Genomic DNA, 25,625 nt, shown 5'->3' with positions numbered 1-25,625 from the left:
GGATATGATTTAAAAATGGGTCTTGGCTCACATGGAGATCTAGGATTTAGCAAAAGAAAAAGGAATTAGATTTTGTACTATAGTTTAATTCAAACAAAACTTACTTTTGAACATATTTTAAATTTCTGAAAGACTAAGTAATTTTTATAGCATAGAGTAAAATTTGCATAATTTTACATTTTATGGAATTTTATCACTCTATCATGATGTCACATACTGAATAAGAATGCAAAGATGCACCACCTACATTAATGAATGAGTGCTTTTTAAGGCCACATGTTATGCTTAATAACTGATGAATGCAAGCAATCTATCTTTTAAATTTTTATTAGTCATATGCTATTTTATTTTTCCAGTTTTATTGAGATATAATTAACATATTACACTGTGTAAGTGTAAGGTATACATGTTAATTTGATACACTTACATATTGTAAAATGATTACCACCATAGCATTAACTAAAACCTCTATCACCTCATAAAATTACCATTTCTTTTTTGTGGTGAGAACATTTAAAATCTTCTCTTCTAGCAACTTTTAAGTACATAGTATAGTATTATTAACCATAATCACCATGTTGTACATTAGATCCCCACAACTTACTCATTTTATAACTGAAAGTTTGTACCCTTTAACTAACATTTCCCCATTTCCTCCAACACCCAGCCTGTGGGAACCACCATGCTACTCTGTTTCTATGAGTTGGACTTTTTTAGATTCCACATATAACTGATATCTTACAGTGTCTGTCTTTCTCTGTGTGACTTATCTCACTTAGTATGATGCCCTCAGGATCCATCTATGTTGTAGCAAATGACAGGATTTCCTTTGTTCTCTTGGTTGAATAGTATTTCCTTCTATATATACACATCTTAATCCATTCATTCATTCATAGACACTTAGGTTTTTTCCATATCTTGGCTATTGTAAATAATGCTGCAATGAACATGGAAGTGCAGATATCTCTTTGGGATACTGATTTCATTTTCTTTGGATATATACTTAGAAGTGGGATTGCTGGATTGTAACCATATGCTGTTTTAGATACAAGCATTAGGATCAGACAGTTACATAATAAAATTCTAGGTGAACATATTCCTATTTGTCCCCAGTCAGTGGACACGCTACATAGAAATGAATGAGAAAAAAAACATAAATTACTTATTACTAGATAGTATAGCATAGGTTACAGGATTTAATATTGATTTATGCCAACAATTTTGTAAAATTAATGAATAATTGCCCTAAAAATATTTTTAATCGGAGGAATAATTTGTAAAGAGTGTGACCAAGTTAGTTTAATTTAGTATTTTCAAGTTCAGTTGACAATTCCTTAACTAGCACTATGTTCTGACTATTTTCTAAAAGTTCTGTTTATTGCTTTCTAATCTTAAATGCAAATCTTTTGACAGAGGAAGAGATTACTTTCCCTGTATTTCCCATCACATTTTTTATCATGCATATTAACCACACTGAATAATTTCTTAGGGTAGAAATGACTTACATGAGGAATTTATATATAAATCAATTAGGATAAGGCTCAACATGTGGACTAAAACATACTTAGCTATACCAGACCACTTGTATATTTGATTATATTGTATTTAATATCTAAAATAGTTGCTGTTGATTTCCTAGAAAAAATGTTATTTCACTTATATGTGTGAGTGTTGTGTGTGTATGTATGTGTCTTGGAATATTTGTTAATGTGTATATTATGTGTATCTATGGAGATATACATGCTATTATTACATTGGAAGATATTTCACTTTTTGGATATTTCTCATAGTTTTAAAGAATTCCATGTTGATACTATTTTCATTGATTCATTGTTGAGAACCAATTAACTACTAGACTTTGACCAGGAAAGACCAACAATTTTTTAAATTCCCATAAAGTGGAGGAAGAAGCTACTATCTGAATCTGCCAACTCAGGGGCACTACATGTTGCTAAGATAGAATGGAGAGCTTCCCAAATGTTGGGACCTAGGGAGAGCTTCCCTAATGTTCCATTCATGAAAGGAAAGGGAGCTTCCTTATAAAGATTCTTCCTTCAAGAATATCAGGGCACTTAACCACACAAGGTCATAGTTTCTCTATATAAAGAATATATAAAGTAGTGTAAAGGCCTCTGTTATACAAACAACACACAAACACAAGTGCAGTTTGCAATGTCAATGCATTGTGTGATATTAAAAAAAAATAATCTCACTAAACCATAGCATTTCTCAGACATGTAATTTATGATCCAAACTGTGCTGTCCTAATGAGAAACAAAAGCATACTAAAATATTTCTCCCTTAAATTGTTCAGGTGATTTTTTAAAATAGTGTAACTGCTTGTCTTTTCTTTGTCATTTTTGGACAAATGAAAATTTTGTATGGAGCAGTTTTCCCTAATATATTCCTTAGTGCTTACATGCTTAGATTCAAAGAGGAAACCTACCATACAATCAATTATTATTTTACATTGCTATTTTCTTTGATTCATTCAGACTTTCTTAATAATTTTTGTAAGAAGCCTTACTGCTTTTAGTCTGATATTCTAATATAAAGAATTTTGTACTTTTAGTGGGAAGTTTGACCCTGTAAAGATTTAAATAGTGTGGAGTCTGTGTCTGCTTCCACTGAGATCAATATTTATAGAGCTCACTTTGCTTTTTTCATCTTCTTGCAGTAAAACTATTCAACCCCCCCCCATAATAGTGCATTTATCCATTAAGTGTTCAAAATGTATCTCACTTACCAACTAATTGATTATATAAAATATACTCTATATTTATATATACACTATATATAAATATTTCTCTATATGCTATGTTCTAGAATTCCTGACTCCCAGGATTACCCCTTTCTCAGAGCAGGGTACCACCACACTATCTTCTAGCCATGGCCTAATCAATCGGGGAGAACAGAGGGAGCCCCTAGGATGGTTGAAAAAGAAAAACAGGGACTCTTTTTAGCATATTAACATACCAGAGTTAACTTTAAGTCGTACACAAACTTAGGTGTGGTAAGATATATTTGCCTACTAGTTGTTTCATTTTAAAGTTGGATTGGGAAAAATTTATCTTTTTTCCTTCCCCGCCCACCTGGAATTGCTAAAGCCCTTCATATCCTTGCAGTACCTGACAGGACTAAATGATATAGGCCAGAGACTGAGAAAAAGGACAAGTCAGATCCTGAGGAAAGGTTGGAGGAGTTAAGAGGGGATTTGAGAAGAGAGAGAGAGATGTATCCTGGGGTTTCTTTTATGCCAATTGAGTAGATAGATAATAAACTGATAGGCAAATGTTTATACATGTGGCATATGAATATATTATTTTATTAAATAAAAATAGAGATCAAGAAGTTGCATCTTTTGTGCATCAATATGCCAGTCATTTTGCATATATTTTCACATTTAATCTCCAAATAACATTAAAAAAAAAAGTATTACAATTAGATGAACAATGTGCTTCTGAGAGAGGTTATGTCACATACCCTAAGTCAGCTCTTAAGTAAAGGAGTGAGGATTTTCACAATAGTCTCTCCAGCTCAGCTAATTGCTTGGATTCAAACTCTTTAAAAAGATTTTTTTGGTAGACAAACTTAAAGTTATTAAAATTTTCTTATGTTATAAAAGTGTTATTTCCTAAAGGCAATAATTTTAATTTTCTTTCTTTTCCCAAATCCCACTCCATTCAGATCTATTTCATTTGTACCAATGAAATTACCAATATGATTTTGCTAGGCTAGCATGTTTAAATGCAAGTTAAATGACTTGGAATTAAAAGATATTCATGAACATTTCCTGAGGTATTTTAAAATTGCATAAACTTTCGGTTCTTTATGGGTTTATGATCACCAAGCTGTGCTCTGTTTTTATTAGAAAAACAAAATCTCTTCTCCTCACCTTCTTCTCACATTAAAAAAAAAAAAAAGCTCTCCTTAAAGACTACCATTGTCAGCTTATGTCCTGCCTTTCCAAAGACTTTGTAAAAAAGTGCTAAAGAAGCAGGAACAATACTTGGGTAAGTGTTGTATGCAATGAATAAATGTAAAATTGTTCAATCGCTTCTTACCACTCAAAGATCCAGGGACTGCCAATAATTGCTAGCTTCTGATGGTCACAAGTCCTGACATAGACAAAGTCATGCTCAAATAATCCAACCAATTCTAGAAATTCTACTTTATTTCCTGATTCTGTTACCTTAAATTCTTCACAAAAGAATTCTTTCAGGGGTGCCTGAGTGGCTCAATCAGTTAAGCTCTGCCTTTGGCTCAGGTCATGGTCCCAGGGTCCTGGGATTGAGCCCTGCATTAGGCTCCCTGCTCAGTGGGAAGCCTGCTTCTCCCTCTGCCTGCAGCTCCCCTTGCTTGTGCTCTCTCTCTCTGACAAATAAATAGTATCTTAAAAAAAAAAAATTCTTTTCTATCAGGAAATAACTGAAGCAATTACAAAAGAAAATTTTGTCAATACCCAAAAAGTCATTTGACTATTTTTAATAGCTGTATATTTGATGTCCAATGAATTAATCTTTTGTTTGATTGTGTGACTTCTCTCATCTCATCCCAGAACAATGTAGATCACAAGTTATACTATAAGCAGGACGAGCTATTTAATTTGTGGAGCCGAGGGGAAAAAAAAAATTAAGTGCTTCTTTCTCAAAAATTATTAAGAATTTTAAGATGGCAACATCAAAGCATTAAACCAAGTGTGGGGACCCTTTGAGCACTGGGCCCTGTGTCACTGCATAGGTCACACTCCCAAGGAACCAGCCCTGGCTATAAAATTTCAGCTCCTTGACTTGTCACCACAATTTTTTCTGGTAATAGCTTATATTCCAGGCATCCTATAAATAGTCATATTGAAAAAAAAAAAGGTAGAATACTAATTATGTCTACAAATAAAAATTAAATTAATAAAAACATAATTCTAATATAATTTTTTTAGGTTTTGAAGGCATCCCTGAAACATACCTCAGAGTAGATAAACCCTCTCAGAATTGGTAGTATGAAGAACTGAAACAAACACTAATTTATCAGATTAGTTATCTATCTATAAGATCTATCAAGCTAATTTTGAGCTTTAGTACTTATAAAAATGATGGGTACTGTATGCCTTTAGGAAAATGCCTTTTTGGGTTATTGTTATTATACTAGTGAATCTTTCTAGGATTCTGTACAAAATGAACATGTTATTTTCTTACATTTCAGGCTGGCCACATGGATATTATTTTCTATCAGAGTATACCTGATGTATATAATGAGGATTATGACTCTTGATCTTGATTTGTCTTTCATCTGCTATGTCTCAATGTATATTTTTCATATGCCAGGATGCATATGGACCATTTGAATAGTTTATTCCAAAATAGTGGTTAACCATTACTTCTTATTACATAATTAATATATTCAGTCTAAAGCAAAATATGAAATTCAGGAATGAAAAATGAATAAATTACCTATATTTTTCTACTCCAAGTTATTAAGTTTTAATATTGGGATATGGACCTCCATTGTTTTCATAGCATTTGAAAAAGGAGAGTATACTATACAGATTTCTATAAGTCTTTTTCATTAAAAACATAGCAGGGATATTTTTCTAGATCAATAAATATAGTTATGTATTATTAACATTTGCTTTGCAGACCATTATATAGTTGAGGTAGAATTCACATAGCTCATCTCTGTTGCTGGAGAATAAGGACCTTGGTCAACTTTCTTTCTTTCTCAGTCTTTCTGACAAAGGTGTTATTATGTTTTATCTTTTAGTTCCAGCATTGCCTATTCAACTATTGTTTACTTTGTAAGAAAGCTGTTGTGGGTGCCTAGGTGGCTCAGTTGGTTAAGCGTCTGCCTTCGGCTCAGGTCATGATCCTGGGGTCCTGGGATTGAGTCCCGCATCGGGCTCCCTGCTCCGTAGGGAGCCTGCCTCTCTCCTTCTCTCTCTCTGTCTCTCTGTGTCTCATGAATAAATAAATAAAATTAAAAAAAAAAGAAAGCTGTTGCATTGTTTTTTAACTTCAGGGGGTTTATTTGGATGTAATGCCATTTCTCCCTTTTGGCTTTTGGTCATGCTTCACTCAACTGTGACTTCAGCCTGCTCGGACTGCTGTTCTTAACCAGCTCTGTGGGCAGGTCCCAAGAAGAAACCAGCCATGCACATATGGAGAAAAGCTCCCATGCAGATTGAACAGTAAGTGCAAAGGTTCAATGAGTGTGTCAGGTCATCAGCTGAGAGTAAGGTATGCGGAGGAAGTAATGTGACATTTTAACAATAAATGAAAAGAAGCTTAAGAAACAAACTTTTGCTATGAATCAAGATAGGGATGTGGATGACTGGGTGAGATCACACAGATCTTTGAGGTTGATAAGACTAAGAAATTGAGAAGCCATGATATTGCACAAATCATTTTCATGGGTACTGAAGTCTCTGAGAATGATGACAAAAACACTGATTGGTATAGAGGTATCAATTATATTTGGCTATTAAATTGGAGACTTTAAAGCTTCTACTTACATCTCACAGGCAGAACATAGTTATGTTCCTACACTGTAGAATGAAAGAGTTCTCATACTAAGAAGGAAAGGGATAGCAAAGATAAGATAGCTCCTTGTCTCTGTCTTTGCTATTAAAAACTATGAAACTTTTTTATTATGAAACTTCAGAAGTCTTCTACACATTTATCTTTAAATTTAAGGAAAAAAAATAAAGTCCTGGTTTGTATCTTAATATTGTTTTATCTCTACTTCAAAGCTAATGCCTGAAATGTGGTGGATTGTCAATACCTATTTGATAAATGAATGAATCAATGAAAAAATGACTGGATGATTATTACTTATCAAGCATAAAAAATCTCTACTTCAAATTTCCAGCACTCTAGCAATTCACATAACAGTGTTCCTGCATAGTCTACATACATATAAAATAGCTTGGACAGTGGACAGAGCATGGACAAACTAGGTTAAATGATAGCTCTGTTACTAACACCCAGTATGACCAAAGGCAAGTTTTTTAACCTCAGTGAGATTGTTTCCTTCTCTTTCATATTCCAGATCTGTGCTCTACACCCAGACTAATATGTAAGATAAATAAAAAAAACCTAATATGTTGCCTTCTCACATCACTGGTTTTGAGTCTGTGTTATACATATCTCAAAGATTTCGTTCTTTAAAGATAGTGGATAGTGATTTCTACATATTTTTCTATCTGTTGGCTATGTGGGAATCATTGAAAAATGACTTAGTATTCAGAAATATGGTAAGATTTAATTTTATGGCCTCCTATGTTTCAGTGGAGACATGAGGCTAGTTCTAGCCAATGGGTTGTGAGCAGAAGTCAACTATGGGCTTGGCATTGAATGGCAGGGCAGGACCCTCAAAGATTCTCATGTTCTTTCTCATAATAAATGGTAGGCATTAGATGGCCTTAACATTCTTGCTCCTAGTGTACCTTCTATATATAATCCCTGTTCCTTTGAAGTGGACAAGACCTGTGGTGGATATGTTGAGGTTGAATATGTGATTAGGTTACATTATATGGAAAAGTTGAAGAGATTTTGCAGATATAATTAAGGTCCCTAATCAGTTGACTTTGAAATAATAAAAATTTTTCTGGGTAGGCTTGATTTAATCAGGTAATCTCTTAAAAGAGAAATTTTCCTGCTGACCTTGATGGAGTGAGCTGCCATGTTTTCTGTGAGTGGGGCATGTGGTAAGGAACCAGTCATAGGCAGGACCTGGGTAGAAGCCAGCAATCAAAAGTAGACCTCTCTCCTACATCCACAAGGAACTGAATTCTGTCAACAACAATGTGATTTTGGAGGACCATGGTTCCATAAAGAATGCTGATTACCATTTTGTAATACATTGAGAGAAGACTCAGCTAGATTGTGCCAGGCCCTGACCCACAAAAACTATAAGATAATAAATGTACATTGTTTTAAAATGTTATTTTAGGTCATTGAGTTTATGGTAATTTTTTATAAAGAAATACAAAACTAAAACATAGCAGCAATATTTAAAAGATTGTTTTGAGAGATTAGTTCCCTGAATTAAAATTATGTATACAGTACTCTTGCCAAACCACAGTGCACATATAATGAGAACAAAAACTAAAACTTTGTTTTCTTAAAGTATTGATATTTGGGAGTTTTTCTCCCTTCCCCCCTCCCTCCTGTCCTCCTCTCTTCCTTCCTTCTTTCCTTCCTCCCTTCCATCTTTTGTTTTTCATAGCCTAAAATAGCTTATCTTAACTGATGCAAATTTGGCACTGGAAGTGAAGGTCTATAATAACAAAACAACATATTTTACATTGCTTTAAGAAATTTGCCTAGATGGTAAGAAAACTATTATTAGAGATTAGAAAGATATTTATCCATGTTATGTAATGAAGAATTACATGATGATAAAGCTGTAAAATGTGCAATGGAAATAATTTATCTTCTGACCTTGTAACTTTAGGGAATGAGTTTGGAAAATAGAAGTTAGTAATGTGTGCTAGTTATCATTGGCTGCTTTTTAGAAATACAGAGATGAAGAAATGCATTCACAAATAACTGGCCAGTTTGTAAGCACAAATGAGAGAGCATAGAGAGAGTCCAAAAATGTAAGGAATTATAGGATTGGAAAAAGCAATTGCTTCTCAATCCTGACCAGTAAAAGATACTTTTGAGAAATTCCTTTGAACAACAAAGGTTGATTAAAACTTAGCCATGCAGCAAGAATGCAATCAAAGGTTTGGCTGTCACATCCATTGTTAAAACTTCTTGATGGATTAAGGTGATAGGAGGTATATCCATTTGACTGGACAAAATGGTTCAGGGAAAAGAGTTAAGGATATGACTTTCCCACTAAGCCTGAAAGACTTGAGGTTCCTAAAATCTCCTTAAATCAAGAGAGAGACATGTTTCAGAATTAACTCTGGATATAGTTCATGGCTCATGGGACTGGCTGGAAACAAATAGATTTGAAACTAACTTCTTGAGAGAGTTACCTTGCCAAAGGAACCACTGAGCCTAGGCTAAAAACATCTGTGATTATTTGCAACTTAACTTTTAAGTCTCCAACTTTCTACAAACAAGAAGTAGGTTAAGAAAACTGATCGGCCCCCTAAGGATATCAGAATCCTCAATATCTACTTCAGATGTGCCAGAATAATAGAAGAGAGAAGACATCTTTGGGGGCAGAACTAAGGATCAAAGAGGCCAAAGACCAGAACTTCCTGACATTAGAATCGGGGCCTAATTGAGATATACTTCCCACAAACAGTATAGGGTCTTGTCATAGCTTTTGCCCATGGGATATCAGAATTGCTGTGGACCATTAACACCTCTGTACTTTCCTTTATTACTATTTGGGAATGGGAGTGCTTATTTTGATAGTTCTGTTTTTGTTCAATCACTATAGATTTTTTGGAGGTGGGCATACAGTTTTCTGGTGTATCTATAGATCAAGAGAAGATCATAACTAGACCTGCTGTAGTGACTACTGCTCATCAGAGTTCATGGAGTTTGGGGTTTGGGTCTTTACTTTATGGGACTTGAGAGTTATCTCCTTTTGGAAGGGAGGAAGTGTCTTTTGCCTTGAAAGCAAAAATGAACCAAGTAAATGGCCAGAGAGTGGACTGTCTGGCATTAATGCATTAATATTCACTAAATATTTCTGTCTCTCTTCATTCCAGTTTTATAGTAGTATTGTATTTCTCAGGTCACTATTGCTGTGTGCAGTCATATAACTAGTTACGGCCAATGAATTACAGGTAGAAGTGACATATGTCATTCTAAGGCTGAGCATTTGATGGCAAAAACAAATTCAGAACTCTCTGTATCCTCCCAGATTCGGACATAAATATGGTATATTTCTATTCTCAGTAACAACTGGAAACTTCTGAAAGGAGAGATCACAAGTAAATCAGAAAATTCTAAATTGGGGATGATGGAACTATAAAGTTAGAAACAGGAAGAAAGATTGGGAATGAGGGAGAAAAAAAAAACAAGAAAAGAAAATTGCAAAAAAAAAAAAAAAAAACCCCAAAAAACCACAATTCACTGCAGGGGAAGGGGTGGTTGGAGGAGGTAAGTGGACAGTGGTCGGGCAATATTCCCAGATACCAGGACCAGTTGTGATGGGGGTGGCTCTATTGGTATGGGACTTAGGGTGATGGCGAGTCTCATATTGTGCCCCTTGATAGATATGTAGTGCAAGCTAAAACTATCATTTTAGGTTTCAATCACTGAAATTTGGGAGTTACTTATTACCATAACATAACCTTATCCATCCTGAGAGAAACAAAAAGGAAGGCTCAATCATTTCCCAAACATCATATAAGGAAAGATATCAGGGGATCTACTCATTAGTCTGAATCATCAAAATTTGATAAAAAGGAATTTTGATATTTAATTTTAAATTTGTTTTCACAAGAAATTATTGTTATCATCTGGTTAAAAGTTCTACAGTGAAATAACTCTTAAATATTATTACATTTAAATATAGGGGAAGTCGATGGTGCCAGAATTAACATAGAAACTGCTTGTTGATGTAAGTGATTCTATTTATAATGTTAAGAAAGATTAGCTTAAATATTCTGTTTTAACTGCAATGTAAGTTGAAGTGCTGAAAGTTAAAATTACATGTTTTGAATGAATTTACCTATGAATTAAGTCTACTACTCATAGGAAAATATTTCAGCAATTTATCAAAATTCACATGAATATTCATTTTAAGTTTACTTCTACTAAAAACCTTAATTGTGCGAACACTTTTATGATGATATGATTGTGATGAAGAACCAACATAACATCATTTTATTTGTCACCAGAGAAAACCTATGTTTGTCTCATCAAGAAGTTTCAAGGCAAAAATAATTTTTAGAAAATTTACACAAAGGAAAGATCATGGTAGTTGAGTTGGAATAAAGCATTTTTGCAAAGAATACCATCTTCCTCAGTTAAATCCTTATAAAGATTATGTTTTAGGGGATGGAGTTAAGATGGTGGAGTAGTAGGGGGACCCTGGGCTTGCCTCATTCCTTGAACACAGCTAGATCAACATCAAATCATTTTGAACAACTAGGAAATTGATCTGAGGATTAAGAAAACAATCTGAACAATTGGAGGGAGAGAATGTGGCGGATGCAAGGTTCAGATATGTGAACTGGGGGAGAGAAAATTCACACTGTAGTGGAGGTAAGGGAGCCCTTTTCATGGAGAGAAGTCAGGGAGAGAGAGAGAGAGTGGGAGAAAGAGTAGTGTGTAGCATTCACACAAGACACCATGGTGTGGGGATCCCCTGGGTTGCATTAGGAGACAACTTTCCCCTTCCTGGAGTACATTTGGAAGAGGGTGTTTTGCCTCTCCAAGGACAAAAGGCCCACCGGCTGCCATGGAGTGACCATTCAACAGCAGGGGACAGAGGCACGCACAGAGGCCTGGTAGCAGCTTTTTGCCATGCTTCATCATAGATTCTGGGCATGTGACTGCTTTTCTGGGACAGAACAGTGTCAGGCACAGTGCTGCAAGACTCTCCTCTGGGGGAGGGGAGGAGGTCCGCACCTTGCCAGGTCCTTTAAGATTTGGAATTTTGAATCCCAGCCACCAGCCAGAGATAAAATGTAAGAGAACTCTGGTGCTGAGTATCCCAACAGCCCAGGCACAGACAGGCTGAGGGCAGGGATCTGACAAAAGCCTGAGACAAAGGAGGGGAGATGGTCCTTTTCTGTGAGGATTTCCTGAATAGTGCAGCCATGAATTCCCCTCCCAGGGAATGAGAGGGTGGGGTGATGCCATCTTCCACACCCCCTCCACCAGGATGTTTGGACTTCAGAGAGAAACACAGTGCCTCCAGTGGAGGCTGGAATCACTTACACCAAATCCCGCTCCCCTGTGCCCAGCAGGGGCATCTTTACTAGGGCAGGTCTGACTGTGAGCTAGTGTAGTGACCAACACAGGCACCTCAATGTACCAAATCTACTGATCATAGAGGGCTCCAAAGTGTCAGCTTTAGTTCTGTTGGAAATATGACCAGGCTTTTCTTTTCTTTTCTTTTCTTTTCTTTTCTTTTCTTTTCTTTTCTTTTTTCTTTTCTTTTCTTTTCTTTTCTTTTTTCTTTCCTTTCCTTTTCTTTTCTTTTTCCTTTCTTTTCTTTTCTTTCTTTTCCTTTTCTTTTTCCTTTCCTTTCCTTTTCTATTTTTTTCTTTTTTCATTGGATTCAGGCTTATAGTTTTTTGTTCATTTGTTGGTTTGTTCCCTTTTCATGTTTTTTGGATCAGGCTTCTTTTTTTTTCTATGTTTTTTTTCATTCTATTTCTTTTTCTTTGGAATCAGGTTTATAGTTTTTTTTTTTTTTTTTTTTTTTTTTTTTTTTTTTTTTTTTTTTTCCCTTTTCCTTTTCTCTTTTCTTGGATCAGGATTTTTTTTTTTTTTTTTAAATCAGGTTTATATTAAGAAACACATCAAAGCACATGTACAGGTCCAAACACTCCCCACTGCAAGCAAGGAGGAACTTTGCAGAAGACTGACCTGGGGAAAGAGGAGCCAAAACATAACAGCAGAGTGTACACAGCATATACCAGAAACACTTTCTGAAGGGCCAGGGCCTGGACAGTGTATGACCCCTTCTTAATATGGTATTACTCTCAGGAGCAGTAAACATAACAAGTTTTCATAACACACAAAAGACAGAAAGCTAGACATAATGATAAGATGGAGGAATTTTGCCCAAAAGAAAGATCAAGAAGAAATCACAGCCAGGGATTTCCTCAAAACAGATATAAGCAGCAATTAGAATTTAGAACAACAGTCATAAGAATACTTGCTGGGCTTGAAAGAAGCATAGAAGACAGCAGAGAAACCCTGGCTGAAGAGATAAAAGACCTAAAAACTAGTCAGGCTGAAGTAAAAAATGCTATAACTGGGATACAAAATCGACTGGATGTAATCACAAGGAGGAGGGAAGAAGCAGAGGGATGTATAGGTGATATAGAAGAAAAATTATGGAATATAATGAAGCTGAAGAGAAGAAGAAAGAAAAAAACTATTAGATCACAAATATAGACTTAGGGAACTCAGTGATTCCACAAAGAGCAATGATATCACTATCACAGGAGTCCCAGAAGAAGAGCAGGAGAAGGGGATAGAAGGATTATTCGAACAAATTATAACTGAGGACTTCCCCAATCTGAGAAAGGAAACAGGCATTCAAGTCAAGAGGCACAGAGAACTCCCCTCAAAATCAACAACAGGTCAACACCAAGACATATCATAGTGAAACTATCAAAATACAAAGATAGAGAGTTCTGAAAGCAGCTAGGGACAAAATATCCTTAACCTACAAGGGTACACATATAAGGTTAGCAGCAGACCTGTCCACAGAAACTTGGCAGGCCAGAAGAGAGTGGCAGAATATATTCAACATGCTAAATGGGAAAAATATGCAGTCAAGAATACTATATCCAGCCAGGCTGTCTAAGCAGAAGATCAACAAGGAAATGACTTTGAATGACACACTGGACCAGATGGACTTAACAGATATATTCAGAGCACTTTATCCTAAAACAGCAGAAGACACATTATTTTTGAGTGCACATGGAACATTCTCCAGAATAAATCACATACTGGGTCACAAATCAGGCCTCAACTGTACAAAAAGATGGAGATCATACCATGCATATTTTCAGACCACAATGCTGTGAAACCTGAAGTTAACCACAGAAAAAATTTGGAAAAACCACAAATACATGGAGATTAAAAACACCCTATTAACAAATGAATGGGTTAACCAGGAAATTAAAGAAGAAATAAAAATAAATTACATGGAAGCAAATGAAAATGAAAACACGACAGTCCAGGGGCGCCTGGGTGGCTCAGTCGTTAAGCGTCTGCCTTCGGCTCAGGTCATGATCCCAGGGGCCTGGGATCGAGCCCCGCATCGGGCTCCCTGCTCTGCGGGAAGCCTGCTTCTCCCTCTCCTACTCCCCCTGCTTGTGTTCCCTCTCTCGCCGTGTCTCTCTCTGTCAAAAAATAAATAAAATCTTTAAAAAAAAAAAAAAAAGAAAACACAACAGTCCAAAGGTGATCATAAGAGGGGAGTGTACAGCAATACAGGTTTTCCTCAAGAAACAAGGAAAGTCTCAAATACACAACCTGAACTTACACCTAAAGGAGCTGGAAAAAGAAAGCAAAAAGAAGCCTAAAACCAGCAGAAGGGAAATAATTAAGATTACAGCAGAAATAAATAATATAGAAATAAAAAAAAAACAGTAGAACAGATCAAAAACACTAGGATCTGGTTCTCTGAAGGAATTAAAAAAAAATGATAAACCCCTAGCCAGACTTATTTAAAAAAAAAGAGAGAAAGGACCCAATAAAACCATGAATGAAAGAGGAAGAATCACAACAATCACCACAGAAATAGAAGCAATTATAAGAGAATATTATGAGCAATTATATGCCAACAAATTGGGCAATCTGGAAGAAATGGATAAATTCCTAGAAACATATAAACTACCAAAACTAAAATGGTAAGAAAGAAAATTTGATCAGATACATAACCAGCAAAGAAATTGAATCAGTAATCAAAAATCTCTCAACAAACAAAAGTCCAAGGCCAGATAGCTTTCCCAGGGAAATCTTACAAACATTTAAGGAACAGTTAATATCTATTCTTCTCAAACTGTTCTAAAAAATAGAAATGGAAGCCTCATTCTATGAGGCCAGCATTACCTTGATTCCAAAACCAGACAAAGGTCCCAATAAAAAGGAGTATTACACAGCAATATCCTTAATGAACATGAATGCAAAAATTCTCAACAAGATACTAGCTAATTGAATCCAACAGTACATTAAAAGAATCATTTGCCATGATAAGTGGGATTTATTCCTGGGCTGCAGGGGTGGTTCAATATCCACAAATCAATCAATGTGATATACCACATTAATAAAAGAAAGGATAAGAACCATATGATCCTCTCAATAGAGGCAGAAGAGCATTTGACAAAATACAGCATTCTTTATTAATAAAACCCTCAAGAAAGTAGGGCTAGAAAGAACATACTTCAACATCATAAAGGTCATATATGAAAGACCCACAGCTAATATCATCCTCAATGGGGAAATACTGAGAGCTTTTCCCCTAAGGTCAGGAATAGGACAGGGATGTCCACTCTCACCACTGCTGTTCAACATAGTACTAGAAGTCCTAGCCTCAGCAATCAGACAACAAAAAGAAATAAAAGGCATCCAAATCATCAAGGAAGAAGTCAAACTTGCACTCTTCACAGATGACATGTTACTCTATGTAGAAAACCTGAAAGACTCCATCAAAAAAATTGCTAGAACTGACACATGAATTTAGCAAAGTTACAGGATATAAAACCAATGTACAGAAATCTGTTGCATTTCTATATACCAATAATGAAGCAGCAGAAAGAGAAATCAAGGAATCAATCCCACTTATAATAGCACCAAAACCCATAAGATACTTAAGAAATAAACCTACCCAAAGAGGTGAAAGATTTATACACTAAAAATGATAGAACACTTTTGAAAGAAATTGAAGAAGACACAAAGAAATGGAAAAATGTTCCATGCTCATGGACTGGAAGAACAAATATTGTTAAAATGTCTACACTACACAAAGCAATCAACCCATTCAATGCAATCCCAATCAAAATAACACCAGCATTTTTCACAGAACTAGAACAATCTTAAAATTTGTATGGAGCCAGAAAAGACCCCAAATAGCCAAAGGAATGTTGAAAAGGAAAGCAAGCGGGAACCATTACAATCCCAGATTTCAAGCTGTATTACAAGGCTGTATCATCAAGACAGTATGGTACTGGCACAAAAACAGACACATCGATCAATGGAACAGAATAGAGAACACCGAAATGGACCCTCAACTATATGGTCAACTAATCTTTGACAAAGCAGGAAAAAGTATTCAATGGAAAACGGCCTCTTCAACAAATGATGCTGGGGAAACTGAACAGTGACATGCAGAGGAATGAAACTGGACCACTTCCTTTCACCATACATAAAAATAAATTCAAAATGGATGAAAGACCTAAATGTAAGACAGGAAACCATCAAAATCCTAGGGAGAAAAGAGACAGCAACCTCTTTGATCTCAGCCACAGTAACTTCTTACTAGACACATCTCCAGAGGTAAGGGAAACAAAAGCAAAAATGAACTACTGGGACTTCATCAAGATAAAAAGCTTCTGCACAGCAAAGGAAACAATCAACAAAACTAAAAGGTGACTGATGGAATGGAAGAAGATATTTGCAAAGACATATCTGATAAAGGCTAGTATCCAGAATCTATAAAGAACTTATCAAAATTAACACCCCAAAAATAAATAATCCTTTTAAGAAATGGGCAGAAGACATGAACAGAAATTTCTCCAAAGAAGACATACAGATGATTAAGGGACACATGAAAGAATGCTCAACATCACTCATCATCAAGGAAATACAAGTCAAAACCACAATGAGATACCACCTAACACCTGTCAGAATGGCCAAAATTAACATCTTAGGAAACAACATATGATGGCAAGGATGCAGAGAAAGGGGAACCCTTTTGCACTTTTGGTAGGAATACAAGCTGGTGCAGCCACTCTGGAAAATAGTATGGAGGTTCCTCAAAAAGTTAAAAATAGAACTACCTTATGACCCAGCAATTGCACTACTAAGTATTTATCCAAAGGATATAAAAGTGCTGATTTGAAGGGGCACATGCACCCCAATGTTTATAGCAGCACTATCAACAATGGCCAAATTATGGAAAGAGTCCAAATGTCTATCAACTGATGAATGGGTAAAGAAGAGGTAGTATGTGTGTGTGTGTGTGTGTATGTATATATACATATATATATGTATGTCTATGTATATATACACATATATACACAATGGACTATTACTCAGCCATCAAAAAGAATGAAATGTTGCCATTTGCAGCAATGTGGATGGAACTAAAGTGTATTATCCTAAGTGAAATAAGTCAGTCAGAGAAAGACAAATACCATATGATTTCACTCATATGTGGAATTTAAGAAACAAAACAGATGAACATAGGGGAAAGGAAGGAAAATAAAATAAGATAAAAACAGAGAGGGGGGCACACTATAGAGAACAAACTGAGGGTTGCTGGAGGGGAGGTGGGTGGAGGGATAGGCTAACTGGGGGGTGGGCATTAAGGAGGACACTTGTTGGGATGAGCACTGGGTGTTATATGTAAGTGATGAATCACTAAATTCTATTCCTGAAACCAATACTACACTGTATGTTAACACAAAACTGTACTGCTAGTCATTATGTTTGTCACCACCACACGCTTACAGTTAAAAAGAAGTCAATTTAATTTAAAAATATATTTGATAAACAAGAAAAAATATTAAATTTATTAAACTTCAGCTTATAAATGCATGACTTTTAAATATCTTGTGTGACCAAATGGGAAGTACACCCAAAACACTTTTGCTCCATACAAAGGTATGGTAGTTGTGTAAGGTAAAAGTTGTTTAGTTGTTTGTGCTATGCAACGAGTTAGCAGCTTCTGATTCATAGAATATTTTTGTTTGAAAGAATGACAGAAAAACTAAAGTTATTTAGACATATGTCTTCTCTAAAATGAACGAAGCAAGATTGTCACTTCAAGGAGAACAACTGACAGTGTTTATTGTCAATTATAAAATTTTATCTTTCAAGACAAAAAGTAAAATTTTGGAAAACTGGATCCACTAGCATGAGTTTGACAAGTTTCCAATACTTAAACACTTGTCTGGTGAAGTCAGGGGTGACACTGACAAATATGATTTTTAAAAATTGTTTAATGAAATGTGTCAACAAGAAAAAGAGATGAATAACTCGTGCAACTATATCTTTCTATGGAATCATTTTGTCCTATCAAATTACACAGGGTAAAATATTCATTTTAACTGTGAGATAGACCAAGATATTTTACAGTAACAAAGTATGAAAAGTTCACTAATGGTTTCAAATGCCCATTGCAACTAACTTTGAAGGAACTATCACTTGTCAAGTTTTGGTATGGTATCAGAAAAGAATATTCACAGATATCTGATAGGGCAATTAAAATACTTCTCCCTTTTCAAATTATATATCTATGGGAGACAAGATTGTTTTTCATATAGTTAAACCCAAAAGCATATTGCAGTAGATTTAATGCAGAAGCAGATATAAGAATACAGCTGCCTTGTATTAAGACAGATTTTAAAGTGATTCGCAACAATGTAAAGCAATCCCAATATTCTCATTCTTTTTATGTTTTGGAAAATTTAGTTGCTTTCAATGAAAAATCTTTTATTTTTGTTGATCTGTAATGAGTATATTATTTTTAAGTTAATTAATGAATAACATCACATTTCTCAATTTTAACTTCTATCAATAGATACAGACTATGTAAACAAAAGCTCTTCGAGGTACTCAAAAGTTTTAACAATTTAACCAAATACTGAGATGAAAATTTTTAAGAATCACTCCTCTAGGCACTAGCTAGACTGATATTTTAAGATGTCAACCCCTCCACTGGATCCCCATTGCACCTAAATAAGATCTAAATACTTCTCCCCAATTTACAGTGTCCTGTGCTCTGACTGCTGAAAAATTTCAATAAACGTTCCCACTTACTGATCACAATTCAGCCCCTCTGGTCTTCTTTTCTGCCTGGAATGATCTTCTTCTCCATTATCTCCACATGGTTAGTTCCTCTTTAAGATTAAAAATTGTTTTTTTATGGTTTATTTATTTATTTATTTGACACAGAGAGAGAGAGAGAGAGAGAGGGAAGCAGCAGAGGGAGAGGGAGAAGCAGTTTCCCCACAGAGCAGGGAGCCCGATGTGGGGCTTGATCTGACTCTGGGATCATGACCTGAACCGAAAGCAGCCACGTAACTGACTGAGCCACTCAGGCACCCTTCCTTAAGATTAAAATCTTAATTCACCATTACAGGAAATCTTACCTGACTCCTCAATATAATGTAATTGTTCTACATGTATTTATCACTCAGTTACTCTGTATGTATTTAACCCAGTTAAAATTTTTGGCTTCAGTAATCTTTTTTTTTAAAGATTTTATTTATTTATTTGACAGAGAGAGACACAGCGAGAGAGGGAACACAAGCAGGGGGAGTGGGAGAGGAGAAGCAGGCTTCCCGCGGAGCAGGGAGCCCGATGTGGGGCTCGATCCCAGGACCCTGGGATCATGACCTGCGCCGAAGGCAGACGCTTAACGACTGAGCCACCCAGGCGCCCCTTCAGTAATCTCTTTTTCTTTCAGATTGCACATTTGATAAGAATTTAAAATTTTATTCTAGTATTTTAGTATTTCTCCGTTTTCATTTTGGGATGATTGGTCCAGTACATAGTCCTCATAGTGATGGGAATGGAAGAGAACAACTTTTTCATGATATTTGATTGTGAAGGAAGGCCATGTCATAGTTGCCGAAGGGGATATGGGTGAATGTCAGGCATCAAGGAATGAAGAAACACATATACAGTAGTCAGAGAAGAACTGAACACACTCAAGAGTAAAAATTCTTCATCTAGTGGCATTGTTTAGGAACAAAGACTTTCAGAGCTTTTGGGGGAAAAAAGTTCCTGCTGATCTTTGTGATGTATGAGAAGAAGATGAAATCATCAGAACAGTGATACAAGGTGTAATAATGGTGGCATTTACAGTAGGAGAGGGAGGCCGTCCAAATTGCAGCTTCTGACATTATTCAACATTGATTTAGAGAAGTTTTACAGAAGTTCTGTCACACAGGTTGACAAGAATGTCAGAGATCAAGAATTACTAAGCACAGTGGTACATCACAAGGGGACAGAAAATCAGACTATTTGTTGAACTTTGGGGAAATAAATAGAAATATGAAGGAAGTTTAGAATAGTTGTTCTGATTTTTATAAAAAGAACCAGCTATTGGTCAAGGAAGTCAAGATTGTTTTTCATATTATTATGCAAAAATAGGCCTTTCCAAAAGCAAACTGATGAAAAAAAGAAAAATATATTATCCTTAAAATTCTATTCACAGGTTTAGAGAGGGGAATAAGGAAAGAGCTTAAAATAATGAGAAGGATGACATGGCTGCCAACATAATCCCTTACAGTATCGAGGGCCAAAAGCTCCTCCTCACAAAGACGTATCTTTCTGTATATGGTGTTAGTGTAAGATAAGAACAGGTCAGCAGTAAATTTCAGACACATCTGAGTAGTTCAGACATATATGTATGTGTCAGAGAATCTGGACAGAGAGCTAAAAGAGAAGAATGTTTAAATAGGAGAAACATTAAAATTCAAGAACACTGAGGGAGTAAGCATAGTGTTTTGAGTCACAAAAACTTTATACACATTTTGGCAAAGAAGAATTTATTTTTAAAAGTGGGAAACAAATGCTAAAAGATGAATATGCAAAGGTTGGGTTGGGAAGTTTTCACCAGAAACCTAGATAAGATATCATATATTTACTGTTCCTAATTTTATTTTGCAACAGTTGAAGAGCAGTTTCCAGAGAAAGCATTGATAATTTAGCTAACAAATCCCACTTAATTAGCCTACAGATTAAAAAAAAAAGTGAATGTGAGGTAACTCATATTTCCTATAAAAAGAAGTAACTATAGATTACTGACAAAGATTCTCTCCTTGCCCAAACTTTAGTTAGGCTCCTCTGAACACTTTTTGAGTAGGCCTCATCCTTGGGCCTTGTCTTTAGTCTGCCTACTCCAATTTTAGCAAGAATCCTGCTAAGTCAGTTTAGTGAGAATCATCCCTACCCTTGATATCTGATCACCCTTGATATCTGATCAAATTTTTCGTCCTCTACCCTTGATATCTGGGTACTCTGGCCTGCAAGAATTCTATTAAACTGGTTTAGCAAGAACCCTCCTACACTTGATGTCCCTTAGTAATTTTCCATCCACTGATTCCCCTCATTCTGATCATTAGCTATAAATCCCCACTTGTCCTTGTATTCAGAGTTGAGCCCCATCTTTCTCCTTAATAGCAACAGGATTGACATTCATCACAATAGTCCTGAATAAGGTCTTCCTGGTCATCTTAACAAGTGTCAGAATAATTTTTTCTTTAACATTATATACCAACTCTGTTAACACATAATACTTTTTACTTAAAGTGAAGAAGACAAATGATAAGGTAAGTTGATAAGTTGACCGATAGGGAACTTTCAATGCTCATACGAAGAAACTATAGGGAAGGGAGTATTCTGCTGAAGAGAGATTTTCTACAATATACAGGGACGACCTATGAAAACGACATTTCAGATTGGAGGATAAAGGTCAAAAGCCTGGGAGGGATAACCTAGAGATAATATTAGACAAATGTCAGCATTCTATTGAAATAAATGAAGTGAGGATGAAGCCAATGGATGAGGATACAAAAAAGGAAGCACTACGACATTTCAGGCCTGTAGCGGAATGCTTTCTCTAGAAAACTCCTAAGTCTAATTTATAAGTGAAGATCTAAACTAATGGCATTTCAAGAAATAAATGAATGAATTAATAAATACATAAATATATAACTAAAAACAAACTAGTGGCATTTCACCCATGAGGAATAAAGTAATGCCACACATATTTTTAAAGGCATTGATACAACCTCCATAATTTGATTTCAGTGTCTGAATTTGAGTTTATAATTTATAACATAGTATGACAGTACCTTCCAAATGAATTCAGAGACCACTTCTACTTAAAAGAAATTTAATAAATCATTTGAGAATTTTTCTCAATTAATTATCTCTCAACTTGACCTTTGAAACTGAAAATTACATATTTTAAGTATCATACCTGTTTTCAGTATTCTCTTCTTGCTTATGAAAATTCAATCCTTTAACTCCAATTCCTCTTGTGTGCATGTTGCATTGATGAATAATTTTGATATGCATTGTGATCCACCATATATTTTGAGCACCTACATAATATATTTTCATGAACTTTAAACTTTTAAAATATTATGACAGTGTGAACTTGTGATTTCTGTTTTCCATATAACTCCCAGGAGGCACATATTCTGAGTAATGGATCATTTATGAAAGAACAAAAATAAATTTACATTTAAAAAGAAAACAGTAACAACGATAGGGAAAGAACCTCAGAATAAGCTTGAAATTCTTTAGCTTTATGTCGCAAGTCCTCTGCGATTTACTTTCCCTTCTTTCTATCTCACTTTCTGCCTTCAGAAATAACTTCCCGGGGCGCCTGGGTGGCTCAGTCGTTAAGCGTCTGCCTTCGGCTCAGGTCATGATCCCAGGGTCCTGGGATTGAGCCCTGCATCGGGCTCCCTGCTCCGCAGGAAGCCTGCTTCTCCCTCTCCCACTCCCCCTGCTTGTGTTTCCTCTCTCGCTGTGTCTCTCTGTCAAATAAATAAAATCTTAAAAAAAAAAAAAAAGAAATAACTTCCCTACACTGCTCTCATATCATATACTATAGTTCTTTGTAAGCCATCTCGTCTTTGTGCTTGAGCTCTTATAGCTGCTGTCCTCTGCCTAGAACATACTTAACCACTGTCTTCAACTACATACTAATTGTGCACATAAAAAGGGTTGGCCCCAACAAAGATGAAATATGTGATTTTCTTTTCTTTAATGAGAGGAGCTGTCAACTATATCACAGAATAAGCAGTTATGGAAAATCACCTTATCATCATGGAAGGTCACTTTTGGGGAGAATTGTGCCCTTTGTCATTACAGAAGACAGAATCTCTGACTACAAGGGAAGGGGTGTCAATTGTTCTAGAAGAATGATCAGTTTGATTTAAGGTAGAGTTATTAGTTTTGTGAAGAGCAGACACCCTAATTAACCATGACTTAGCACTAGTGAGGCATTCTTTTCTTTCACGGAACGGTTTCATACATGAATAATGAACTGAAATAGAGATTGTGCTCAAGGCAAAGAGATGTTGTCTTTATATTGAGTTAGATGCCTGTAAATAATTGTTTCTTTAAGAATCCTACACAATGTTCTCATTAAGCAAGTGTGGTATCAGTACAGTGGAGGATTGTCACCACTCTTTATTATGGGCAGAATTGTATCCCTCTAAATTCATATGCTGAAGTCCTCATCCCCAGCACCTAAGAATGTGTTTATATTTGGAGATTTTATTTTATTTATTTTATTTTTATTTTTTTTAAAGATTTTATTTATTTATTTGACAGAGAGATAGAGAGAGAGCACAGATAGTTAGAATGGCAGGCAGAGGGAGAGGGAGAAGCAGGCTCTCCGCCGTGCAGTGAGCCCGATGCGGGGCTCGATCCCAGGACCCTGGGGTCATGACCTGAGCTGAAGACAGACGCTTAACCGACTGAGCCACTCAGGCGCCCCATATATTTGGAGATTTTAAAAGGGTAATTAAGGTTAAATGAAGTCATGTGGGTGGGCCCTAATCCAACATGACTGATCTCTTGATAAGAAAAGATCAGATATAGACATGCACAGAGGAAAGACCAAGTAAATCAGAATAGAGAAGAAAGTCATCCACAAGCCAAAGAGAGAAGCTTCACAAGAACCCAATCTCACTGACACCTTAATCTTGGACTTCTCACCTCCAAACTGTGAAACAAGAAATTTCTCTTTTGTAAGCCCACCCAGTCAGCAGTACCTTGTTATTGCAGCCCTAGCAAACTAATATACTCCTGCATCACAAACCTAACACTTTGGTAAGGTTTCATTGGCGTAGGCAGCAATTGCCCTGTCCTAGGAAGATGCCATAGCATTCCCCTATTCCTGAAGTACCTCATTTAAAGAATAGTTCTTTGGCACTCAATGTCCCTGATAACATACAACCTGAATCATTTCAACCACATGCCCATGAAGCAACAGAGATTTGAAAGATCTTTAACTCAAAGGGCCTAATTTGATGTGAATCCTTCCTTAAGGGTTACACTGAGGAGTGGAAAACCTTCTCCTATGATTCCCTAACATAGAGGGGGACTCTGCTTTAGCACTTGTGGACTCGTAGGAGCCAGAAACATTGCCAGGTTCTTTTCATGCAGACTATCACTCAGTTTAGTTTCCTTTTTCTTGTAGTCAACTCACCTATATAGAAATGATCTGGACCAGAGTTCCTTCCTTCTGGAGACTTGAAACCCTAGAAGACATACAATACACAAAATGGAGGAAATTATTGCTACTGGTCTACTGGATTTCTTACAATAACTAGCATGTGTAAGCTTAATGATACACTCCAGAATGGACTGGCCCTGCACTATTTCATCACTCAAGCTGTTTAGAAAGACAGTCTAGTTACATACTGTAGTCCTAGCTGACTCATTAACACAAGCTCCATGAGGCCAGGAACTGTGTTTTTCATCCCAATACTTGTTCCCAAGGTCTGGCATAATACAGCCTGACACATAGTATACTTTAAATACGTATTTTTAAAGGTAATAATCTAAATGTAGAAAAAAATATTATAGTCTTTGTTTTAGGTAGAATGCAATGCTTTACACTTACAATTTTGCAAAAAATCGAGTATGAACTCAGGGTTATAATGGTTAATATTTACAAAAATGCTGAAAACAGTTTGAAGAAGACAAAAGAAATTATAGCTTTGAACTGATAAGAAATCAATTTGTGTTTGTTGGAAAAGAACTGTACCTATGAGATTGAAGGAAGAAACGGGGCAAGGCTTTGGAAAGCATAATGGAATTTACTTTTTAGTAGAGGGCACTGGCTTTTGGTGGGTGCTACAGACCTTTACTGGGACCCTTTAAGACCTTTCCACTGCTAACCCTCAGGCTTGCTTCTGAGATCCCACTAAACTTCTTCTGTTCTTGATTTTTGTCTTATGTTAGAATATATAGTCCACTCATGCTGTGTCTATGTCCTATTAAAATGGTCTCCAGAGATGAGGTACAATCCTCCCTTTTTCTTATTGTTATATAAATAAGCCAAAGATGGCCTCTGTGTATTAGCACCTATGTTGTTTATTTCTGGAAGATTCAGCTTACCAGTGCCAAATTCAAACTTTTACATATACAGTTATTTAAAAATAGCCGAAACAAACAGATTTGTAGCCATTTAGAGCCTGCCTTCTTTGCATACCCTGCAAAACCTCACCTCCCTCATCTGCTAGAAATAGATAAGATATTCCCAAGCCATAGAGACCCTAAGTTGCTGCTACTACCCTCCTGGGGCTGTCTGACCCAGAGTCTTCCCACTATACTGCTGAACGACATCACCTAGACCTATAAACCTGTTCTCTGATCCCTCTGTCTTACTGGAGTTCCCTTAGCCTCCTACCCCTCTAGATGATCCCTCACTTTAAGTGTCTGGACAGTTTCACACCATGAGTGACTTCACCTCTCATGCAACCCTGTCCAAGCACCACCCAATAAAACTTGCTGTGTGATAACTCTCTGGTGTTCATGTTTTTCCTTATCTGCCCTCAAATCCCTCAAAACCCCACCTATTCCATTTTACCCTTTTTCTTTTCTTTTCTTCTTCTTCTTTTTTTTTTTTGTAATCCTTGTTAAGTGTTTAAAAGCAAAATAGATGAGATTTTTCACCTTTCTAATAAGACATGTGTTGCAATTACATAGATATAGCTCATATGATATTGGGAAGCTCTGAGCTTTGGCATCAAATTAGATGGTGTTTAACAACCT

This window comes from Phoca vitulina, unplaced genomic scaffold (genome assembly GCF_004348235.1).
Source record: "Phoca vitulina isolate PV1807 unplaced genomic scaffold, GSC_HSeal_1.0 scaffold26, whole genome shotgun sequence".
NCBI classification, from domain to species: Eukaryota; Metazoa; Chordata; class Mammalia; order Carnivora; family Phocidae; genus Phoca; species Phoca vitulina.
This window is presented reverse-complemented; position numbering follows the sequence as displayed.